General features: G+C 48.1%; 1 protein-coding gene and 1 pseudogene across 1 annotated transcript in view; one reads left to right on the top strand and one right to left on the bottom strand.

Annotated features, from left to right (window-relative positions):
- The window catches only part of kcnh3 (potassium voltage-gated channel, subfamily H (eag-related), member 3), a 939,094-nt gene that overhangs the window by 19,607 nt on the left and 894,411 nt on the right, over positions 1-25,076 (bottom strand). The window lies entirely within an intron of this gene.
- LOC139260617 (U2 spliceosomal RNA) lies at positions 4,570-4,804 on the top strand (annotated as a pseudogene).

The following is a 25,076-nucleotide window of genomic DNA, read 5'->3' as shown; positions in this document are numbered from 1 at the left end:
CATCAGTGTCATCCCACTCATTTCGCTGAAGTTCCTTGTCCAACGGTGACTTCATGTATTGTCCCTGTTGCATAGCAAAGTTATATAGCTTACAGCAAACCATTATATACTGTACGCGCTCTTTGGGTTGTATTGAAGGAAGACACCAGACCTGTTCAGGCAGCTGGGTCATTGTTCGAAGGCTCCAATGGTATGCTTGATGAGGGCTCCAGTTGAGTCACGGATCTGATTGTAGCACAATTCAGCCACAGAGTGTGTGTTCCTGAGAAGAGCTATGAGCCAAGTGTGCAGAAAAGTAGTTCTTGTCTCCAATCAGCTAGCCTCTTGCTTGTTGTACAGGGGCAAAGAACAGAGGGATTGAGGATTACTGCAATATAAATGGAACATGGCAGCTACCAGGAAAGTGGTCATAGACCTACATGATGTGCCATTGATAATCACACACCAGTTATACGATAATGGAATGGAAGCCTTTGTATCTGGTGAAAGCATCAGGCTCACCTGTAGGAACTTATAGGCCACTGTGGCTGCAGTCATCGAGGCCTGGACTTGGGGAAATCTTTGCAAACCCCAGAGCTTTATCCTGTTCTTTCTGCTTGCTCATGGGGGATGTGATGAAACATTTTTCTGTAACAATCATGGCATCAATCACCTGCTTAATGCAAATGTGAACTGCAGACTGATTGCTGTCTGTTTGCATGGAAGGTAAATGCCAACATGGACTAGAAGGGCTGAATGGCCTGTTTCTGTGTGGTAACTTTTATGTATTTCTATCATGTTGCTGATATCACCTGTTGGAGCCTGGAAGTTCAGATCTATAGTGACTTTGACTGCAACAGGCAATGCAGTGGCCAATATGGTAATGGGATGCAGGTCTTAACATAAGAACATACGAAATAGGAGCAGGAGTCGGCCATTTGGCCCCGCGAGCCTACGCCGCCATTCAATAAGTTCATGGCTGATCTGATCTTGGGCTCAGCTCTTCTTCCCTGCCTCCTCCCCATACCCTTTACTCCCTTATCACTCAAAAATCTGTCCATGTCCGCCTTAAATATATTCAATGACCCAGCCTCCACAGCTCTATGGTGCAAAGAATTCCACAGATCTACAACCCTCTGAGAGAAGAAATTCTTCCTCATCTCAGTTTTTAATTGGTGACCCCTATTCTAAAACTATGCCCCCTAGTTCTAGATTACCCCATGAGTGGAAACATCCTCTCTGCATCTATCTTGTCGAGTCCTCATTATCTTGTATGTCTCAATAAGATCACTTCTCATTCTTCTGAACTCCCATGAGTACAGGCCCAACCTGCTCAGCCTTTCTTCATAAGTCAACCCATTCATCTCAGGAATCAACCAAGTGAACCTTCTCTCAACTGCCTCCAATGCAAGTATATCCTTCCTTAGGCCACCTACGGGCCAAACACCCAAGGCCCCTGTTATGTAATGATGTGTGTATCATCCTGGTACCTTAAATGTAATGTAAGCACTATGCCACACCACAGAGGGCGCTGTGGTGGGAAACCTGGAAGTACCTAGAACAGGCACGATATAAGGCTGACCACCATACCTGAGAGGCACTCTGGAGCTGAACAATAAAGGACGAAGGTCACAGCAGTTAGACTTACACCAGACCGTGTGGAGTCAGTGATTTGTGTGCAACATACACCACATTGGCAACGAGGAAGCGGACGAACTCCACGCAACCATGGCTACTCTGGGCTCGCTAAAGGATTTTACCGTGGGCAATGATTGGGAGGCCTTCACGGAAAGGCTCGAGTACTACTTCACAGCAAACGACCTGACGGAGGACACGGACGCAATGAGAGATAAGCGTAAGGCGATATTGCTCTCCAGTTGTGGAGATGAGGTTTACTGTCTCGTCAGGGATTTGCTGGCACCTGGGAGCACCAGGGACAAGTCATACGAGGAGCTGACTGAACTCATTCGTGACCAGTTGAAACCGAAGGAGAGCATCCTCACGGCCAGATACAAATTTTACCATCACTGCAGACCTGAGGGCCAGAATATCGCCAAATATGCTGCAGACCTCAGGAGACTCGCGGCGCTGTGTGATTTTGGCGCATACCTTGACGAGGCGTTACGGGACGTTTTCGTTATGGGGATTGGCCACGAGGGTCTCCTTCACAAGCTGCTAGCCACGGAACCCACAGTCACTCTGACAAAGGCCATCACCATCAGCCGGGCATATATGACCTCGACTTGCAGCACCAAGCAAATAATCCACACAGTCTCGAACCCGGCAGGCACTGTCCACAGGATAGCGGCCACCACGGACAAAACTGCAGAACGTGGCTCTCCCCGGGGCAGAGAGCACGGACCTTGGGGTCCTGGAACTCAGAGTCCGCTGAGGGGGGCCAATCAAGTAGCACCATGCTGGTGTTGTGGAGGAAGCCATGGGGCTCACTGGTGCAGGTTTGCGGAGTATACGTGCAATACCTGCCACATGAAAGGCCACCTTCAGCGCATGTGTAAAAGAAATCGGACTCACCGTGTGGCTGAGGAGATGGGGGATGATCTACTGTTCAGCGAGGAGCAGGCAGAAGATGATGAGGTGTTGGGACTGTACACGTGTACCGACGATTCGCCCCCAGTGGTAATGGAAGTAAAAATCAATGGAGTCCCTGTGAGTATGGAAGTGGACACGGGCTCGGGTCCGTTCGTTCATGAGTCGGAGAACTTTTGATAAACTGTGGATTAACCCAGCTGCATGACCCAAGCTGGTCCCGGTCACGGCGAAGCTGCGTACCTACACCAGGGAACTAATACCTGTTCTTGGCAGAGCGATGGTGCAGGTATTCCACGGGGACGAAACGCACGGTTTACCTTTGTGGGTCGTTGCAGGCGATGGGCCGACGCTCCTCAGCCGGAGGTGGATGGGGAAGGTCCGTGGGAGCTGGGAAGACTTCATCACTCCACAGGCTGCTGTTCCCCGGGTCCCGAGAGAGCAGCGCCGACCGAGCTGGAGCTGCAGCCTCATCCACCCACAGGCAAGCAGAGCAAGGCCCAGCCCTGGACCTTACACAGAGATCTTGCAGCCTCAGCCCCCACAGGCAAGCAGCCCTGCAGAGAGGGGCCTAGTGGGGGGGGGGAGGGGGGGGTGGTGAGCCGGCGGGGCGCTGCGGGCGGGGTGCTAGGGATCCAGGATGGCCGGCGGATCGGAGGGGCCCACACAGAGGGAGAGACAGACGGCGGCAGCAGCTGGAGGTCAGCGGCCATGGCGGCCGCAAGGGAGGCCGCTACGGAGGCCACGAGGGAGACCGCAGGGGAGGCGGCAAGTGCGGCGGCTGGAGAGGCCACAATGGCCGCAGGGGAGGTGGCTACGGTGGCCGCTGGAGAAGCGACGACGATGGCCGCAGGAGAGGCGGCAAGTCAGGTGGCAGCGGAGGGGAGCGGAGGCTGCGGCGGCGGAGGGCATCCGGAGCGGTGGAGAGCAAGATGGCGGCGGCATCGTGCCCAGAGCAGCAGAGCATCAAAGATGGCGGCGCCCAAGGAGAAGCCATCGTGGAATCCACCTGCATCAAAGATGGCGCCTTAAAAAGGAACTGCACCCGGGAGTCTTAAAAGGGCCTTACCAAGAGGTGGTCCCCACAAAGGACTTCTGTAAGGCAGAGCAAGTCTAAAATGAGCTATGTTAATGTGAGATGGCGAATTTATAATAAGAATTAATTTTTTAATGCTGAATGGCCACTGTATTTGTGTAAAATAATGGATATGAAGTACAATTAATGATAAGGGCTAACAAGGAAATCAGGGATCCGTTACCAGTCAATAACTAGTTAATGTACCAGATAATATGTACCATACGAACGCACTGTCTATGCCTACCTGCCTTCTGTTGGACAAGTGTGATGTTATGTATTGATGTATGTATCGTCGTCCTGCGTCCTGGTTGGAGGGGAAGGTGATGTTATGTAATGATGTGTGTATTGTCCTGGTACCTTAAATGTAATGTAAGCACTATGCCACACCACAGAGGGTGCTGTGGTGGGAAACCTGGAAGTACCTAGAACAGGCACTATATAAGGCTGACCACCACACCTGAGAGGCACTCTGGAGCTGAACAATAAACGACGAAGGTCACAGCAGTTAGATTTACACCAGACCGTGTGGAGTCAGCGATTTGTGTGCTACATACACCACAGCCCCACCCCACTGCTGGCCAAGAATGGGGAAACACTCATCAAGGACACCGAGGCAGTCAGGGCCTACTGGAAGGAGCACTTAGAAGATCTCCTCAATAGAGACTCTGCCTTCGACTCGAGCATTCTCAACTCCATCCCGCAGCATGCTACCCGACACCACCTCAGTAAGACCCCAACACTGCACGAGGTAGAAAAAGCCATAAGACAACTTAAAAACAAGGCTACGGGTACGGATGGAATCCCTGCTGAGGCATTGAAGTATGGCGGAGAGGCATTTCTGGCGCGAATACACAATCTCATCTCCCTCACCTGGAGGGAGGAGAGCATGCCGGGGGATCTCAGAGATGCAGTAATCGTGACCATCTTTAAAAAAGGGGACAAGTCCATCTGCGGCAACTACAGAGGAATCTCGGCCTTTTGGCTAAGATCATGCGTAACTGACCTGACAGGGGAGTAACCATGACCCCAAAGTGGTTCTCCCTGGATCAGGAAGGTGGTTCTCCTATGCTTTTTGGAAATAGGAGGTGGGTGGGGTGGTTTGACCCATCCACCTTCACGGAGGTGTGTGGGGGTGCTGACCCATCCACCTCCATGGCACGAACCTGGTATTGCAGTACTTCCAGGAACGGTGCAGTGGCTCTCGGCCTTTTGGCTAAGAGCATTGGCGCAGAGTGATCCTTGATGTGTGCAAGGTGACCTCTGGCGTTTGTGATCTGACAAAGAATTGGAAAGATTGGCTACGAAAAATAAAAAAAATAAAAAAACTACAGAGGAATCTCCCTGCTGTCAGCCACAGGGAAAGTCATCGCGAGAGTCCTCCTCAACCATCTTCTTTCCGTGGCCAAGGAACTTCTCCCAGAGTCACAGTGAGGATTTAGTCCCCTACGGGGCACAACGGACATGATTATTGCAGCGCGACAGCTACAGGAAAAATGCACAGAGCAGCGCCAGCCCTTATACATGGCTTTCTTCGACCTTACAAAGGCCTTTGACACTGTCAGCCGCGAGGGTCTATGGAGCGTCCTCCTCCATTTCGTCACCATCCTCCGCCTACTCCACGACGACATGCAGGCCACGATCCTGACCAACGGATCCATCACAGACCCAATCCACATCCAGATCAGGGTCAAAGAGGGCTGCACCATTGCCCCAACCCTCTTCTCAATCTTTCTCGCCGTCATGCTCCACCTCAGTCAACAAGATCCCCACTGGAGTGGAACTAAACTACAGAACCAGTGGGAACCTATTCAACCTGACGGGTTTAGACAGGTTAGATGCAGGAAGAATGTTCCCAATGTTGGGGAAGTCCAGAACCAGGGGTCACAGTCTAAGGATAAGGGGTAAGCCATTTAGGACCGAGATGAGGAGAAACTTCTTCATCCAGAGAGTGGTGAACCTGTGGAATTCTCTACCACAGGAAGTAGTTGAGGCCAATTCACTAAATATATTCAAAAGGGAGTTAGATGAAGTCCTTACTACTAGGGGGATCAAGCGGTATGGCGAGAAAGCAGGAAGGGGGTACTGAAGTTGCATGTTCAGCCATGAACTCATTGAATGGCGGTGCAGGCTAGAAGGGCCGAATGGCCTACTCCTGCACCTATTTTTCTATGTTTCTATGTTTCAAACCTGCGCCGTCTCCGGGCCAGGTCCAAGACCATCCCAACCTCTGTCGCCAAGCTACAGTACGCGGACGACGCCTGCGTCTGAGCACATACAGGGGCTGAACTCCAGGACATAGTCGATGTATTTACTGAGGCATACGAAAGCATGGGCCTTGCGCTAAACATCTGTAAGACAAAGGTCCTCCACCAGCCTGTCCTCGCCGCGTAGCACTGCCCCCCAGTCATCACCATCCACAGTGCGGCCCTGGACACCGTGGACCACTTCCCATATCTCGGGAGCCTCCTATCAACAAGAGCAGGCATCGACGACGAGATCCAACACCGCCTCCAGTGCGCCAGTGCAGCCTTTGGCTGCCTGAGAAAAAGAGTGTTTGAAGACCAGGCCCTCAAAACTGCCACCAAGCTCATGGTCTACAGGGCTGTAGTAATACGCGCCCTCCTGTATGGCTCAGAGATTATGGACCATGTACAGTAGACACCTCAAGTCGCTGGAAAAATATCACCAATGATGTCTCCGCAAGATCCTACAAATCTCCTGGGAGGATAGAAGCAACAACATCAGCGTCCTCATTCAGGCTAACATCCCCAGCATTGAAGCACTGACCACACTCGATCAGCTCCGCTGGGCAGGCCACATAGTCCGCATGCCAGACATGAGACTCCCAAAGCAAGTGCTCTACTCGCAGCTCCTTCATGGCAAACGAGCCAAAGGTGGGCAGTGGAAACATTACAAGGACACCTTCAAAGCCTCCCTGACCAAGTGCGACATCCCCACTGATACCTGGGAGTCCCTGGCCAAAGACCGCCCTAAGTGGAAGAAGTGCATCCAGGAGGGTGGTGAGCTCCTCGAGTCTCAGTGCCAAAAGCATGCAGAAATCAAGCGCAGGCAGCGGAAAGAGCGTATGGCAAACCAGTCCCACCCACCCCTTCCGTCAACGACTACCTGTCGCACCTGTGACAAAGACTGTGGCTCTCGTATTGGACTGTTCAGCCACCAACGAACTCACTTCAGGAGTGGAAGCAAGTCTTCCTCGATTCCGAGGGACTGCCTATGATGATGATCCTTCCTTAAATATGGAGACCAAAACTGTACACAGTAATCTAGGTGTGGCCTCACCAATACCTTGTACAGTTGTAGCAGGACTTCTCTGCTTTTATACTCCATCCCCTTGCAATAAAGGCTAACATTCCATTTGCCTTCCTGATTACTCGCTGTACCTGCATACTAACTTTTTGCGTTTCATGCACAAGAACCCCCAGGTCCATCTGCACTGCAGCATTTTGTAATTTTTCTCCATTTAAATAATAATTAGATTTTTTATTTTTTCTACCAAAGTGGATAACCTCACACTTTCCTACATTACACTACATCTGCCAAATTCTTGCCCACTCACTTAGCTTGTCTATATACCTTTGCAGATTTTTTGTGTCCTCCTCACAACTTGCTTTTCCACCCATCTTTGTATCATCAGTAAACTTGGCTACATTACGTTCGGTCCCTTCATCCAATTCTTTAATATAGATTGTAAATAGTTGAGGCCCCAGCACCAATCTCTGTGGCACCCCACTAGTTACTGTTTGCCAACCGGAAAATGACCCATTTATCCAGACTCTCTATTTTCTGTTAGATAGCCAATCCTCTATCCATGCTAAAATATTACCCCCAACCCCGTGAACTTTCATCTTGTGCAGTAACCTTTTATGTGGCACCTTATCGAATCCTTCTGGAAATCCAAGTACACCACATCCACTGGTTCCCCCTTATCCACCCTGCTTGTTACATCCTGAAAGAACTCCAGCAAATTTGTCAAACATGATTTCACTTTCATAAAACCATGCTGACTCTCCTTGACTAAATTATGCTTTTCCAAATCTCCTGCTACTGCTTCCTTAATAATGGACTGCAGCATTTTCCCAATGACAGATGTTAGGCTAACTGGTCTATAGTTTCCTGCTTTCTGTCTGCCAAATTTTTTAAAATAGGGGCGTTACATTTGCAGTTTTCCAATCTGTTGGGACCGCCCCAGAATCCAGGGAATTTTGGTAGATTACAACCAATGCATCCACTAGCTCTGCAGCCACTTCTTTTGAGTTCCTAGGATGCAAGCCATCAGGTCCAGGGGACTTGTTCATCTTTAGTCCCATTATTTTCCGAGTACTTCTTCTTTAGTGACAGTGATTGTTTTAAGTTCCTCCCTCCCTATAGCCCCTTGATTATCCATTATTGGGATGTTTTTAGTGTCTTCTACCATGAAGACCAATACAAAATATTTGTTCACAGTCTCTGCCATTTTCCTGTTCCCCATTATTAATTCCCCAGTCTCATCCTCTAAGGGACCAACATTTACTTTAGCCACTCTCATCCTTTTTATATACCTGTAGAAGCTATTGAGGGAGAGCAGAGAAGGTTCACCAGATTGATTCCCGGGATGGGAATATCAGGAGAGACTGGATCGACTGGGCCTGTATTCACTGGAGTTTAGAAGAATGAGAGGGGATCCCATAGAAACATATAAAATTCTGACGGGACTAGACAGGTTAGATGTAGGAAGAATGTTCCCGATGTTGGGGAAGTCCAGAACCAGGCATCACAATCTAAGGATAAGGGGTAAGCCATTTAGGACTGAGATGAGGAGAAACTTCTTCACTCAGAGAGTTGTTAATCAGCCATGATCTTATTGAAACATAGAAACATAGAAAATAGGTGCAGGAGTAGACCATTCAGCCCTTCGAGCCTGCACCACAACGCAATAAGATCATGGCTGATCCTTCACCTCAGTACCCCTTTCCTGCTTTCTCTTCATGCCCCTTGATCCCTTTAGCTGTAAGGGCCATATCTAACTCCCTCTTGAATATATCCAATGAACTGGCATCAACAACTCTCTGCGGTAGGGAATTCCACAGGTTAACAACTCTCTGAGTGAAGAACTAACCAGTCGGCTCAGTGCTGGGACCCCAGCTATTTACAATTTACATTAATGAGTTGGACAAAGGAATTGAATGTAATATCTCCAAGTTTGCAGATGACACTAAGCTGGGTGGCAGTGTGAGCTATGAGGAGGAAGCTAAGAGGTTGCAGGGTGACTTGGACAGGTTAGGTAAGTGGGCAAATGCATGGCAGATGCAGTATAATGTGGATGAATGTGAGGTTATCCACTTTGGTGGCAAAAACAGGAAGGCAGAATATTATCTGAATGGTGACAGATTAGTAAAAGGGGAGGTGCAACGAGACCTGGGTGTCATGGTACATCAGTCATTGAAAGTTGGCATGCAGGTACAGCAGGCGGTGATGAAGGCAAATGGCATGTTGGTCTTCATAGCGAGAGGATCTGAGTATAGGAGCAGGGAGATCTTACTGCAGTTGTACAGGGCCTTGGTGAAGCCACATCTTGAATTTTGTGTTCAGTTTTGGTCTTCTAATCTGAGGAAGGACATTCTTGTTATTGAGGGAGTGCAGCGAAGGTTCACTAGACTGATTCCCGGGATGGCAGGACTTACATATGAAGAAAGATTGGATCGGCTAGGCTTATATTCACTGGAATTTAGAAGGATGAGATGGGACCTCATAGAAACATATAAAATTCTGATGGGATTGGACAGGTTAGATGCAGGAAGAATGTTCCCGTTGCTGGGGAGTTCCAGAACCAGGGGTCACAGTCTAAGAATAAGGGATAAGCCATTTAGGACCGAGATGAAGAGAAACTTCTTCACTCAGAGAATTGTGAACCTGTGGAATTCTCTACCACGGAAAGTTGTTGATGCCAGTTCATTGGATATATTCAAAAGGGAGTTAGATGTGGCACTTACGGCTAAAGGGATCAAGGCATATGGAGAGAAAGCAGGAATGGGGTACTGAAGTTGCATGATCAGCTATGATCTTATTGAATGGTGGTGCAGGCTCGAAGGGCCGAATGGCCTACTCCTGCACCTATTTTCTATGTTTCTATGTAAAGACTCTGTTGGGAGGGTAAGAATTCTAGCTGCAGCTCCCTGTGTTCTTTCCACCTCCTCTTCCACCGCCAGAGCCAGAATGGAATCGATAAAAGGGTGCCCATTAAAAAAAAAATTAATTGCTGGTACCCTCTTCAGAATCAGAAGTTGATCCAGCCACTACAATCAGTTTAAAATCAAATAACTTGCCAAAAAACACTGAAAACTACGAGCAAGGTGTCTCCCAAACCTTTGCAGCGTCTTAAACGAGACACTGTCTGAATGGTCCCCACAAATTTAGCATTGGCCCGAACACATTCACAAATTGGGCACAGACCATCTCACTGCTTAAATTTTCATTATTACGCCTGAACAATAGGCTACCCTATTTCAACCCCAAAACACTGTCTTGGAATTAGCAGGATGGAGCAGTAACAGATTCCCACGCTTGGCTTGATTCCTGATCTAAGGTGTGCACCTGAGGGGCATGGGGTATTCCTGCTGTGCAAGGGTAAATCAGAGGGAGGCATCCTTGCTGGGTTAAAATTCATTCACATCCACTGGACAAAGAGGACAGCAGCTGAGGTCCAGAAACAGTATGGCCATCCACCTTCTCAGTAGTAGAAACATGAAAGCCAGACAGGATCTAGAAATCAGGGATAAGTGCCCCCACTGGAAGGTAAGTAACTTACAAAAATAAACATCATTTCGACTGTGGAAACAATAACGAGCACCAACAAAGTCTTAGGGCCCAGGTTTCCACATGATTTGCGCCTGATTTTTAAGAGCAACTGGTGGAGAATGGACTATTTTAGAAATCGCAATTCTCCACATTTTTTTTTCTGCAGTTCTAGTCAGGTAGAATAGTTCTACTTTGGAACAGAATTTTTTCTTCAAAAGGGGGCGTGTCCGGCCACTGACGCCTGATTTCAAAGTTTCCACAGTGAAAACGTACTCCAAACTAACTTAGAATGGAGCAAGTGAAGATTTTTGTAGAACTGAAAAAACCTGTTCTACACATTAAAAAATCAGGCGCAGGTTACAAATTAGGCGTCCAGAACGAGGTGGGGGGGGCGGAGGGAAGGGAAGTCATTAAATTCTACAATAAATCCTTATTTATACTTATACAAATATTATACAAATAAATCCAACCTGAATAAACATTTATAAGCAAAGAAAAGATTAAATAAACCATCTTCCTACCTGTGTGCAAGTGCTTCAGCCAGACTCACAAGTTCGTTCGTTCGTTCCCGACGGCGGGGGGGGGGAGGAGGAAGCCGTTCCAGACGACGGGAGGGAGGGAGGGAGTGCGGGCCCGACCGACCGACCGCCCGCCCGCCCGAACGCAGCGGGGGGGGGGGGGGGAGGAAGACATTCCAGACGGCGGGAGGGAGGGAATGCGGGCCCGCCCGCCCGCCCGAACGCAGCGGGGGGGGGGGGGGAGGATGACGTTCTCGACGGCGGGAGGGAGGGAGTGCGGGCCCGCCCGCCCGAACGCAGCGGGGGGCGGGGAGGAAGACGTTCCAGATGGCGGGCGGGAAGGAGACAGTGAGAAGGCTGCAAGAAGCCTCAGTGCTGATGTGCTGATGGCAATGTGCTTTTATTAAAAAATTTTCAAAAATTAAACAGCTACAAAGAACTACAAAAATGGCCGAGTGCCAATGTTTCCTTCACACTGCGCGTGCGCGAACGCTCCAACGCGCACGCGCAGGGTTGCCGGCAGGAAAAAAACTAATTTAAATAGTACCCGCCCCCTCCCACTTACAAAATCGGCACGAGTGTAGGCTCCGCCCCCCTGGGCGCCGCGCCAAACCGACAAGGAGCTGCAGGGCTCTCCAGAATCGCGAGTTTTTTTTCCGGCGCCGTTTTAGGCGCGAAAAACGGGCGCCCAGCTCGGAGGGGCGCCCGTTTTTTATCGTGTGGAAACTTGGGCCCTTAGTGCTGTCGAAAATACAAGCATTCTACAAACACAGCCACGCAACCCTGCCAGAAAACACAATCAAGAACTAGAAAATGGTTACATGCAGATTCTTCTCTTCTTAGGCGGTCCCTCATATCGAGGATGACTTGCCTCCACCAAAAAAGGATGAGTTCACAGGTGTTTCAATTAAGGACCTATTATTCCAGGTCTCGAACTGTATATTGAAGGGTTGAAGATGCCTGTGAGTGGATTTTTTTAACATGTGGTGACCGTTGCACACCAGCCACCACATGGGCTCGACAGAGCTAGGTCTTGGTCCAGTGGCAAGGGTTAACCAAGACGACTGGAGACCAGCTCTGCTGATTAACTCTGAACTGACTCATTCAACTTTTATTGGCCCAGATGATCCAGCAGACTATGCATCTCTCAGGACACTTCTGAATATTTGTGTTTTTTGACTATTGAAGTTTGAGAATTGTCCATCTTTCCCCTATCATTTATATGTGTCTGCTACATTTTTATCAACATTCATAAATACACCAAAAGAAAAGGGATATCAATTTAGATGTGTCAAACTCTCCTATAGCTTATCACTCAAACTGTCCCTTTCTTTCAGCTTGCTTGATTCAGTTTTGTTCTCTCATTGCACCAAGTGAGTAGGGATAAAGTTGAACATTTTTATGGCCTGTAGCAATTTGTGATATTAATCGTAACAGATTTTGACAATGCAAGACTTTTGTAGCTTGATGGTGGGGCACTTATCCTTTTATGAGTGTTGACAGTCAGGACCCAAGTTCATACATTGGTAGCAATGGATTCAACAGACTATTGTTGCTTTCGATGTATTTTATGATCATCGAGGTAAGGGATGATCTTTTTTCATTTGTTGTTAGTGAGTGTTAGGGTAGCACTAGGCCATCTATTGCAGTGATCAGAAGAAATAAACCTGTCATAGCATTGTGTTTTAACGTTAGAACCTTGGGAATTTCACTGTCCACTCTGAATTTGTTTTAATTTTCCCTAACAACCTGAGTGAAATGACATATTTAAAGGCAATTTATAGCAAGTTGTTATGGGCAGTTTTATGCTGTGGATTCATACCTAGTAGGAATGAAGGGGAGACTTTTTAAATGTCCATTACATAGGACCCTGTAGCCACAAGAGAAAGGGCTTTCGTCCTATTAGACTGAATTGGATTACAATCCAGATCAAATACTTATTACAGCTCTTTTTAAAGGAATTAATTGACATAACATTAAATGCTGGCGCTGTCCCATTCTCCATTCTTCTGTGGGGAGTATAAAATGATCTCTAATCTCTAGCTGCTTGACAGCTTGTTAATTTTGTGCTCAAGAGCTCCAGTTCTGTGTTCATAATCCAAGTTAAATGGTCTCATTACATCTACCTTATCCAAGCCTTGCCAACACTTCATAGGCCTGGATCATGTATTCAACCAGCATTGTAAGCCATGTATAATCTGACCTAAGTTGTACACTGTGAGAACAATGACCACTAGGTGGTGAATTTGTGGGAGACACTCCTAACCTGGACCTTCAGGTATAAAAGGGGAAGCTCCACCCACTTTCATCACTTGAATGCTAAGGAATAAAGGACAGGTCACAGACTGATCTTCTTTCAAGCATGGGCCTCGTGTGCATTTATACATAGTAAGGACGTATCAGTGCTCCTTCTCAATCACCCTTTCTTCATTGTAAACCTGCCCAGTTCCTTGAATCCCATGAGTCTTGAGTTCTGAAACCATTCATATCACTCTCCCTGAGCACATTCCGATACAACAGTATCTTGAAGGTATGCACACAGTTTTAAAATGTATTTCCATCTGTGATCTATAAGATTAGATTAATGTATTTTGAATTATCTTTAGAAGATAGGTAGACAATGATTAAGGGGGCATCGAATTATACACAGCCACTTTAAAAGGAATCACAGAATGAGTGCATTGCATAGAGAAAAATAGTTAATGAATGTGAATTTTTAATGTCTTGGTCTCTACAAAAGCTTTCTCAGCTTTTATTTACAAACATGACTGCCTTCACAGCCTTCCTGTTTCAAAAAGCTTCTCTCAGCCAGGCAAGGAGCAAAAGACTTTCCAACACAATGTGTGTGAAGCTATTTTTTTTTTGATTATCTTGGCAAACGAATGAATTTCTGATTGTTTAGTCTCTAGGAAAAATAACTTCTATTTAACATATTAACCACAGGGCCTTTTTTAAACTTGTAAGAATATATTTTGCATAAGTCCAATATTAAACCTAACTTTTTTACCAAAATCCTTTGTGGAAACCCTGAAATGCAACAGTTACACAATGAACAATGGGTATTAAACATTGAACAATAGATAACAGGGAGACACAAGTGAGTTATAATAGAGACAAATAGATAGCAGGAAGTGTGTTACATAGAAAACAACAGATAACGGAGTAAAAACAGAAAATGCTGGAAATACACAGCAGGTCAGGCAGCATCTATGGAGAGAGAAGCAATTGTAATGTTTCAGGTTGATGACCTTCCATCAGAACTGGCAAAATTTAGAGATGTAACAGGTTTTAAGCAAGTACAGGGGGAGGGGAGGGAAGTACAAAAGGGAAGCAGTAATGCCAAACCCACCATTTCATAAATCATGAGATTTGGTAAGAAATCATGAGTTGCTTTTTTTTCCTGACCTGCCACCTCATTGACCTTTGCCCTTGGACAGGAAGCATATTCCATGACCTTTGCCCTTGGACAGGAAGTGCATTCGACCGTCACTAACTGATCATTGACATAAGAACATAATAGGAGCAGGAGTAGGTGAATCATTGGTCCCACTGGCACATCACTCACAGGCTGGCCTCACTCTGCTTTTGACCCTTTCTGGAACATAACCTCCTCCAGTCCTACAACCCTCTGAGATCTGGGCGCTCCTCCAATTTGGGCCTCTTGTGCATTCTTGATTTTAATCGCTCCACCATTGATGGCCTTGTCTTCAGCAAGCCACACTCACTCTATCATTCAATACAAGAGGCAACCTTTGTTGCCCCCAGGCAGTTTGAATTCTTCAGCAGACAGATGTTCTAATTGCGTTGGCCTGTAGAAAGTGAGGTGCCTCAAGATTTCTAAAAATGTAAACCTGATGTCAGAATTATGATTTTCCAAAGTAAACTCTAATTTTCTCCACTTTTTATGTTATTATGATTTTTATTAACTTTCATCAGACACAAGACTAAAACCATAAATCCACCCCGAGTGCAATACTGGATTTAGTAAAAAGTAGCTAATAAAATTAAGCTAATCTTGTCTCGATCGCTCTTCTTCCCTCTGCTAAAATGCTTCCTTGTCTCACCTAATGATTGAAAGCCTGATCTTACAAACCCATCTGCAGTTGGATTATTTTATTTCAAAAAGCGGATTCACATACAGCTCAAAATTCACACAAACTTCTTTCTCATTATCACGTTGATGTTTGTGGGAGCATGTGGTGCTGCATTTCTTACACTACAACAGTGACTCCACTTCAAAAAGTACTTCATTGACTGTAAAGCGCTTTGGGACGTCTGGTGGTCATGAAAGGTGCTATATAAATGCAAGTCTTTCTTTTTTTTCTCATTTCCTCTCCTAAAACATGTCACTGCCATCTGTCAGCAACAAAGTACCTTCCTAATCACCTGTTGTGGGTAAAACTTGGCAACTCACTCACCTGTAATAGGTTTAAGATATGTCGAGGAACCAACTAGGGAGCTGGCCATCCTAGACTGGGTGTTGTGTAATGAGAAATTACCAATTAGCAATCTTGTTGTGTGAGGCTCGTTGGGGAAGAGTGACCATAACCTGGTAGAATTCTTTATTAAGATGGAGAGTGACACAGTTAATTCAGAAACTAGGGTCCTGAACTTAAGGAAATGTAACTTCGATGGTTTGAGTCGTGAATTGGCTAGAATAGACTGGCAAATGATACTTAAAGGGTTGACGGTGGATAGGCAATGGCAAACATTTAGAGATCACATGGATGAACTTCAGCAATTGTACATCCCTGTCTAGAGTAAAAATAAAATGGGGGAGGTGCTCAACCGTGGCTAACAAGGGAAATTAAGGATAGTGTTAAATCCAAGGAAGAGGCATATAAATTGGCCAGTAAAAGCAACAAACCTGAGGACTGGAAGAAATTTAGAATTCAGCAGAGGAGGACAAAGGGTTTAATTAAGAGGGGGAAAATAGAGTATGAGCATAAGCTTGCCGGGAACATAAAAACTGACTGCAAAAGCTTCTATAGATATGTGAAGAGAAAAAGATTAGTGAAGACAAACGTAGGTCCCTTGCAGTTGGATTCAGGTGAATTTATAATGGGGAACAAAGAAATGGCAGACCAATTGAACAAATACTTCGGTTCTGTCTTCACGAAGGAAGACACAAATAACCTTCCGGAAGTACGAGTGGACCGAGGGTCTAGTGAGAAGGAGGAACTGAAGGATATCCTTATTAGGCGGGAAATTGTGTTAGGGAAATTGATGGGATTGAAGGCTGATAAATCCCCGGGGCTTGATAATCTGCATCCCAGAGTACTTAAGGAAGTGGCCCTAGAAAAAGTGGATGAATTGGTGATCATTTTCCAACAGTCTATCGACTCTGAATCAGTTCCTATGGACTGGAGGGTAGCTAATGTAACCCCACTTTTTAATAAAGGGAGGGAGAGAGAAAGCGGGTAATTATAGACTGGTTAGCCTGACATCAGTAGTGGGGAAAATGTTGGAATCAATTATGAGGGATGAAATAGCAGCGGATTTGGAAAACAGTGACAGGATCGGTCCAAATCAGCATGGATTTATGAAGGGGAAATCATGCTTGACAAATTTGGAATTTTTTTGAGGATGTAACGAGTAGAGTGGATAAGGGAGAACCAGTGGTTATGGTGTATTTGGACTTTCAAAAGGTTTTTGACAAGGTCCCACACAAGAGATTGGTGTGCAAAATCAAAGCACATGGTATTGGGGGTAATGTACTGATGTGGATAGAGAACTGGTTGGCAGACAGGAAGCAGAGAATCGGGATAAACGGGTCCTTTTCAGAATGGCAGGCAGTGACTAGTGGAGTGCCGCAGGGCTCAATGCTGGGACCCCAGCTCTTTACAATATACATCAATGATTTGGATGAAGGAATTGAGTGTAATATCTCCAGGTTTGCAGATGACACTAAACTTGGTGGCGTTGCGAGCTGTGAGGAGGACGCTAAAAGGCTGCAGGGTGACTTGGACAGGTTAGTTGAGTGGGAAAATGCATGGCAGATGCAGTATAATGTGGATAAATGTGAGGTTATCCACTTTGGTGGAAAAAACGCGAAGACAGAATATTATCTGAATGGCGGCAGATTAGGAAAAGGGGAGGTGCAACGAGACCTGGGTGTCATGGTTCATCTGTCATTGAAAGTTGGCATGCAAGTACAACAGGCGGTGAAGAAGGCAAATGGTATGTTGACCTTCATAGCTAGGTGATTTGAGTATAGGAGCAGGGAGGTCTTACTGCAGTTGTATAGGGTTTTGGTGAGGCCTCACCTGGAATATTGTGTTCAGGTTTGGTCTCCTAATCTGAGGAAGGACGTTCTTGCTATTGAGGGAGTGCAGCGAAGGTTCACCAGACTGATTCCTGGGATGGCAGGACTGACATATGAGCAGAGACTGGGTCAACTAGGCCTTTATACACTGGAGTTTAGAAGGATGATAGGGGATCTCATAGAAACATATAAGATTCTGACGGGACGGGACAGGTTCGATGCGGATAGAATGTTCCCGATGTTGGGGAAGTCCAGAACCAGGGGACAGTCTAAAGATAAGGGGTAGGCCATTTAGAACTGAGATGAGGAGAAACTTCTTCACTCAGAGAGTTGGTAACCTGTGGAATTCCTTGCCGCAGAGAGTTGTTGATGCCAGTTCATTGGATATATTCAAGAGCGAGTTGGATATTGCCCTTGCGGCTAAGGGGATCAAGGGGTATGGAGAGAAAGCAGGAAAGGGGTACTGAGGGAATGATCAGGCATGATCTTATTGAAAGGTGGTGCAGGCTCGAAGGGCCAAATGGCCCACTCCTGCAACTATTTTCTATGTTTCTAAGATGAGGTACACTTGGAATCTAGCGAAAGCTTCGTCCAGCCCCATAGTGGTGGCTGGCTGCACTGATCGAGCCCGATTTAGTTTCTGTAATATAGCCCCAGAACCGTGGCGCCAAAGGAGATGTTGGGACATGCTGCCCACATCACCATGGGAACCGGCTGATTTATTTTTCTTTGTCCTTTTGGCGTAAACCTTGCTTGGATGGCCGATTTTTTTCGGCAGCTGAATGGCCTGGATGTTGGGCAGGACCCCGCCCTGGGCTATGGTGACCCCAGGGCAAGACCCCGCCCTGGGCTATTGTGACCCCTCCCAGCAACTTGTTCAGCTCTTTGTTGTTGGGGATGACGAGCTGCAGATGATCATGGTCTTCTTGTCATCACGGGCTGCATTATCCACCAGACCCAGGATCTCGGCGGTCAGGAGCTCGAGGGCGACAGCCAGTTAGGCGGGAGCTCCGGCCCCAACACAGTTGGCATAGTGACCTTTGCGCAGTTGCCGGTGAATGCGGCCAACAGGAAACCGTGACCGGCTCTGGATGAACTGGTCTGAGATTTGGCGCATACTTTCCTTTCCCTCCTGTTTTACCGTGACCAGACATCCTGCTAAAACTCTCAACGACTCTGCAGCTTCTGCTGGCCGCACGTGGCAGTTCTCAGAAGGTAACACAACCACTTCACCCACTGAGAACCCCTGATACCCCAACCCACATGTGCCCAGCAGCCAATCACAGCGAAAAATCATGATTTATTTGAGTGCAATTGCAAGATCGCGCATTGGAGGACATTTTCATCAAAAATTGTGTAACTCTCGATTAAATCATGAGATTTGGCATTACTGGGGAAGGTCTGTGGAGAGATTAAATGACAAAAGGGATGATGGTACAAGTAAAACGGGATGGTAATGGGACAAGTAATGAAACCAAAGTTTGGCCAAGAGGAGGTATAAATGGGAATAGCAGAATCATTGGCAACAGCTGCTGTCCAAAAAATCAATAGGTAACGGACTAAGACTAGGTTACATACAGAACAGCAGTTAACGGAGAGAATTAAATAGAGGGCAATAGTATCAGAAAGTGTGCTATACTAAGGGCAATAGCTAATCATGAGGTCAGAGTGGCCACAGTCAGTGTGCGCACTACGTGCTCGACAGAGACTCTGCCGGCGAGTGGGGCCAGTGGCCGTGGCGGGGGAGAGGGGAGGGCGGAGGAGGCCAGAATGTCGCTGGAGGAAGGAAGGAAGGAAGGCCAGAGCATCATTGGAGGAAGGAAGGCCAAGACATTGCTGGAGGGATGGAGGCCCGGATGTCACCGGAGGGATGGAGGCCCAAATGTCGCCGGAGGGAAGACTCGTGCGTGAGGGCGAGAAGTGAAGATAGGGCCCAAACCTGTGGTTGAAGCTGGTCGAAGGCTCACCGCTGTTGAGATCGGCAGGGATCAGTTGGAGCAGCTGAGTCGGCCAGTGGGGAGCGAGAAGCGAGGGTCCAGTTGGAGGAACTTGGCAGCAGGGAGGTTGATCTGGAAGGTAAGTCGTAATTGAGGGATGGAGATGGGCAGTGGGCTCTTGCAGCATGGGCTTTAGGGTAGGAAAATACTTTGTGGGGTCGAAGTTAGGGCCAGAGGAGGCTTGAACAGTGTGTGTGTGGTGGGGGGAGGGGGGGGGGGGTTGCGTGGGGGAGGTGGAAGGTTGAAGGAGAGAAACATAGAAATTAGGATGGCAGCAGATGGCTAGAGGAAGGTTTGTTCAGGGAGATCTCCCTAGGGAGCTGCTATCCCATCCGCCATCTTGAGCGGACCATCTCCCACAAAGTGGACCTCTAACCATCCCAATGCCTGCCCTCAACCAGACCTCGGTTTTCTCACCACCTCACCGAAGGGCGCTGCTCAGCGCCGAGCTTACGGCTTGCATGCCGCTGTAGGCAACTAGGCTCATACAGCAGTGCCTGGTCTCCAGTCATCTTGGACCCCCCTTGCCACTGGACCAAGACCTTGGTTTGCTAAGCCCGTGTGTTAGCCGGTGTGCAATGGCCACCACATATTAAAAGAACTCATGCAAAGGCATCTTCCACCCTTCAAAATGAAGTTCTGGACCTGGAACGTCAGGACCCTCATGGACAACTCCAACAGCGACAGTCCAGAACGCCGTACTGCCATCATTGCCCGGGAACTTAGATGCTTCGATGTCGACATCGCCGCCCTAAGCAAGACCCGGCGGGCAGGGGAAGGCCAGCTCAAGAAACAAGGTGGAAAGGGAAACCAGAAGAAGAACGCTGTCTCCGGAGTCGGTTTCACCACCAAGAACCAGCTGGTCAACCGCCTCAGAGACTCCTCCTGCAGGATTAGCGAACGTCTCATGACTCTCCGGCTCACACTATCCCAGAACCAATTGCCACAGTTATCAGTGTGTATGCCCCAACAGATGAGGCCAAAGAAGGTTTTTACTCCAGCCTCGACAAACTGATCTTCCTCGACGACTTCAATGCAGAGTCGGTAAGGACACAGAACTCTGGGGAGGCGTGATCGGCAGAGAGGGGGTAGGGAAAACCAACTCCAGCAGTACCCTGCTCCTGACAAAATGCCTAGAACATGACCTTGTCATCACCAACACCTTATTCCGCCAGAGGGACAAGTACAAGGCATCGTGGCAACAACCTCACTCCAAACACTGGCACCTGCTCGACTACGTCATCGTTCGAGCAAGGGATCGCAAGGACGTGCGCATCACCCACGCAATGACAGGAGCCGATGACGGCTGGATGGACCACCGCCTAATCCGATCCATCATCGACATTAATACAGCCCTAAAGCGACGATGGCAACAGAAACAGCGCCGCAGAAAAATCAACGACGGGGCATTCAAAGACCCAGCTAAGAGAGCCCTATACAGCCAGTGCCTCACTGCTACCGTGGTGTCCCTTGATGACCCCGAGACACAGAGTGCCCACAATGCTTGGCCCTCCAGGTCACCACAACCAGTGCCTGCAAAGAGATGCTCGATCACTCAACCAGGAAACACCAGGACTGCTTTGATGAGAATGACGAGGAGATCCAAGAGCTAATAGATTGCAAGCGCATTTCTGAACTTAAATCAACAACCCAACTCGAGAGCAGCAAAGCAGCTTTACAGACGGCTTAAGGCCAAGGTCCAACAAAAGTCCCGCGACCTAAAGAATAGATGGTGGGTGGAGAAAACACAGGACATTCAGCAGCTGGCCGACAGCCATGATGTGCGAGGATTCTTCACCGCAGTCAAGTCCACCTACGGCCTAAGCACCCATGGCCCCACCCCATTGCTGGCCAAGAATGGGGAGACACACATCAAGGACACAGAGGCAGTCAGGACTTGCTGGAAGGAGCATGCTACCTGCCACCATCTCAGCAAAACCCCAGCCCTGCATGAGGTAGAAAAGGCCATCTGTCAGCTCAATAACAACAAGGCATTGGGAGCAGATGGAATCCCCGCTGAGACACTAAAGCATGGTGGAGAGGCACTACTGGCATGAATGCATGACCTCATCGCTCTCATCTGGAGGGAGGAAAGCATGCCTGGAGATCTCAGAGATGTCGTAATCGTGACCATCTTTAAAAAAGGGGACAAGCCCGACTGCGCCAACTACAGAGAAATCTCGGTTGTCGGCCACTGAGAAAGTCATCGCTAGAATCCTCCTCAACCATCTTCTCCCTGTGGCTGAGGAGCTCCTCCCGGAGTCACAGTGCGGATTCTGTCCACAACGGACATGATCTTTACGGCGCGACAACTGCAAGAGAAATGCAGGGAACAGCACCAACCCTTGTACCCTTCTTTGACCTTACAAAGGCCTTTGACACTGTTAACCACGAGGGACTATGGAGCGTTCTCCTCCATTTTGGCTGCCTCCAAAAGTTTGTCGCCATCCTCCACCTGCTCCACGATGACATGCAAGCCGTGATCCTGACCAACAGATCCACCACAGATCCAATCCATGTCCAGACCAGGGTCAAGCAGGGCTGCGTCATCGCGCCAACCCTCTTCTTGATCTTCCTCGCTGCAATGCTCCACCTCACGCTCAACAAGCTCCCCGCTGGAGTAGAACTAAACTATAGAACCAGTGGGAACTTGTTTAACCTTCGTCACCTCCAGGTTAGATCCAAGACCATCCCATCCTCTGTCGTCGAGCTACAGTACGCGGATGATGCTTGCATCTGCTCACATTCAGAGGCTGAACTCCAAGTCACAGTCAACATCTTCACCGAGGCGTACGAAAGCATGGGCCTTACAGTAAACATCCGTAAGACAAAGGTCCTCCACCAACCTGACTCCACCACACAGCACTGTCCCCCAGTCATCACGATCCATGGCACGGCCCTGGACAACATGAACCACTTTCCATAGCTCGGGAGCCTATTATTAGCAAGGGCAGGCATCGACGACGAGGTTCAACACTGCCTCCAGTGCGCCAGTGCAGCCTTTGGTCGCCTGAGGAAGAAAGTGTTTGAAGATCAGGTCCTCAAATCTGGCATCAAGCTCATGGTCTACAGGGCTGTAGTGATACCCGCCCTCCTGTAGGGCTCAGAGACGTGGACCATATACAGTAGACACCTCAAATCGCTGGAGAAATACCATCAACGATGTCTCCGCAAGATCCTGCAAATTCCCTGGGAGTATAGAAGCACCAACGTCAGTGTTCTCAATCAAGCCAACATCCCCTGCATCGAAGCACTGACCACACTCAATCAGCTCCGTTGGACGGGCCACATTGTCCGCATGCCCGACACAAGACTCCCAAAGCAAGCGCTCTACTCGGAACTCCTACACGGCAAGCGAGCCCTAGGTGGGCAGAGGAAACGTTTCAAGGACACCCTCAAAGCCTCCTTGATAAAGTGCAACATCCCCTGGGAGTCCCTTGCCAAAGACCACCCTAAGTGGAGGAAGAGCATCCAGGAGGGCGCTGAGCACCTTAAGTCTCAGCGCCGAGAGCATGCAGAAAACAAGCGTAGGCAGTGAAAGGAGTGTGCAGCAAACCAGACTCCCCAGCCACCCTTTCCTTCAACCACTGTCTGTCCCACCTGTGACAGAGACTGTAATCCCCGTATTGGACTGTACAGTGACCTGAGAACTCACTTTTAGAGTGGAAGCAAGTCTTCCTCGATTTTGAGGGACTGCCTTTGATGATGATGATGAATAGCTAATAGGGCGTGTGTTGCATAGCGAATAATAGACAACAGAGAGGGAATTACACAGAGAACCACAGATAACAGAGAGTAACAGGTTGTAAGCTGCAGAGAGAACTATAGATAACGGGGTGAATTATGTAGCGAACAATGCATAACAGTGAGTGAGGATATAGATAATAATAGAACTAAGCATGCTACAGAGGGCACAATAGGGAATAAATTAGATTTGAGAGTGCCTGGTTGGGCTCTCTTTAACTACTTTCTGTTCAGTGGCTCCATTCACCATTCCATTGATTTCAAATGTTTCAGATAACTTTATTCAATAGACGTCAGATGCACAGCTCTTTTAAATGCACATCTTTAAGTACCAAAAATTATGTAAATTAGTGGTCCTCACTATATTATTACACCACAGAAAAGCAATGCGCAAAGAGGACTGCGAGTTAACTTTTCTTTTCTAATAACTTACTGCAAAAGTCCTTTCTCTTCAATAAAGTCCTTAATTGCCTACTTTAACAGTAGTTTCCTCTTTTTCTCTCTACCTCTCTCCAGCACGTGTTCTTATTTGGAATCATATATACAACACAGGCACTATGTTCAGAATAAATCCACAGGACTGTATTGTAAGCTCAAACTGTTGTGACCTTGGTCTCTTTATTCAGACTCCAGAGTTGAGAAGCAGCATGGTGAATCACCTTTTATACCTGCTTGCCCCAGGGTGCACAGGTGACCCTGAGGTCTCCCACAGGTGTGCCCCCTAGTCTTACATTTTGGTAAGGTTTACATACATACATAATATCACTCCCCCCCCCAAAGTCTTATGTACAAGTTATTTGCAAGTTGAGGGGATCAGGCGCCCCGCGTCCCCGGCTCGATCGCCTGGGTTGAATTCCTAACGTGGTGGGTTTATCCTTGTGGTTGACGGCAAAGTCGATCGTGTTAGTGGGTCGCTGGGGGCCAGGTCCTTTCTCAGTGGGTCCTGGTTATCTGTAGTTCGCAGTTTGGTCCGGTCCAAATGCTTTACCCGTTAGCCCAGTACACGGTTTCACAATCAAACGTTCCGTTTTCATCACTCACACTCCATTCCCCCCCTTGGTTAATGCGTTGCTAGCGGCCCAACTGGGGGCCTGTACATGGTCTACATCACTTATTCCGATGTCGCGTGGGGGGGGTCGTGCGATCATGGTGCATTCTCTGCTGATGGCCTACGGAAGGCTCGGTTCTGAGTGATTCTGTCTGGTGACTGCGCAGCACCCATGATAGCCAGGTCAGTAGGGAGTCTACCATGACCCGCATGATGCTTGGTTTAGTGATTTGGGCTGCCTGCTCCAGGCTATTGTCGCTGACTCTGAGGTCTAGCAAGCCCAGGATGGCCGCAATGGCTTTGAGACTTTCGGTCGTGACGGGAGGCCTCGTGGTCCCTGTGGATCCTGGGCTACAGTATGGGGGCCCCGGACCACCGACTGTGTGTAGCCGCCCTGCCTTACTTTTCAACGTTGGGATGGGCCTTTCGTCTTTGCGACGGATAGGTTGCAACGTCCCGTCTATCAGTTCACCTTTGGCATGCGGTAACGTGGAATCCTGGCTGGTCCAGGTCCTAAACTGGGGGGCTGTTACGGTTGACCCCTCGCTTTCTAGCACTTCCACAACAACGAGTGGGTCTGCAGGCTGCGCTGTTTGTATCCCGGTGGTGGGCAATGATAGCCAACTGAGGGCATTAGTACCGTTCTCAGTGCCTGGCCCGTGGCGGATCATGTTACAGTGCACAGACAGTGTTAGACATTCTCGAAACAGCGCACCAATAATGGTGCCTCTGCTCTCCCAAACTTGTGAGATGAGCAGCTTGTCTGACTCGAGCACATATTGGGACACTCTTTGGTACATAATTTTAGTCCCGTGAATACAGGCTGCTGCCTTGGTTAACTTATTGGATACATGTTCAATCGTTTGGGGCTTACCCGTTACTTTTGCTTGCTGCACAACACTCCCTATCCCGTGAGGTAACATATTATTTGCTACGAATACTTTGTTAGATACATATACAACTGGTTGGGGTTTGCCCGCTACTTTGGCTTGCTTTACAACACACCCGACCCCGTGTGATAACACATCACTTGTGACAAGTACTTTGTCAGATACATATACGACCGGTTGGTGTTCGCCCGCTACTTTGGTTTGTAAGGTCCCCC

This window comes from Pristiophorus japonicus, chromosome 3 (genome assembly GCF_044704955.1).
Source record: "Pristiophorus japonicus isolate sPriJap1 chromosome 3, sPriJap1.hap1, whole genome shotgun sequence".
NCBI classification, from domain to species: Eukaryota; Metazoa; Chordata; class Chondrichthyes; family Pristiophoridae; genus Pristiophorus; species Pristiophorus japonicus.
This window is presented reverse-complemented; position numbering and strand designations above follow the sequence as displayed.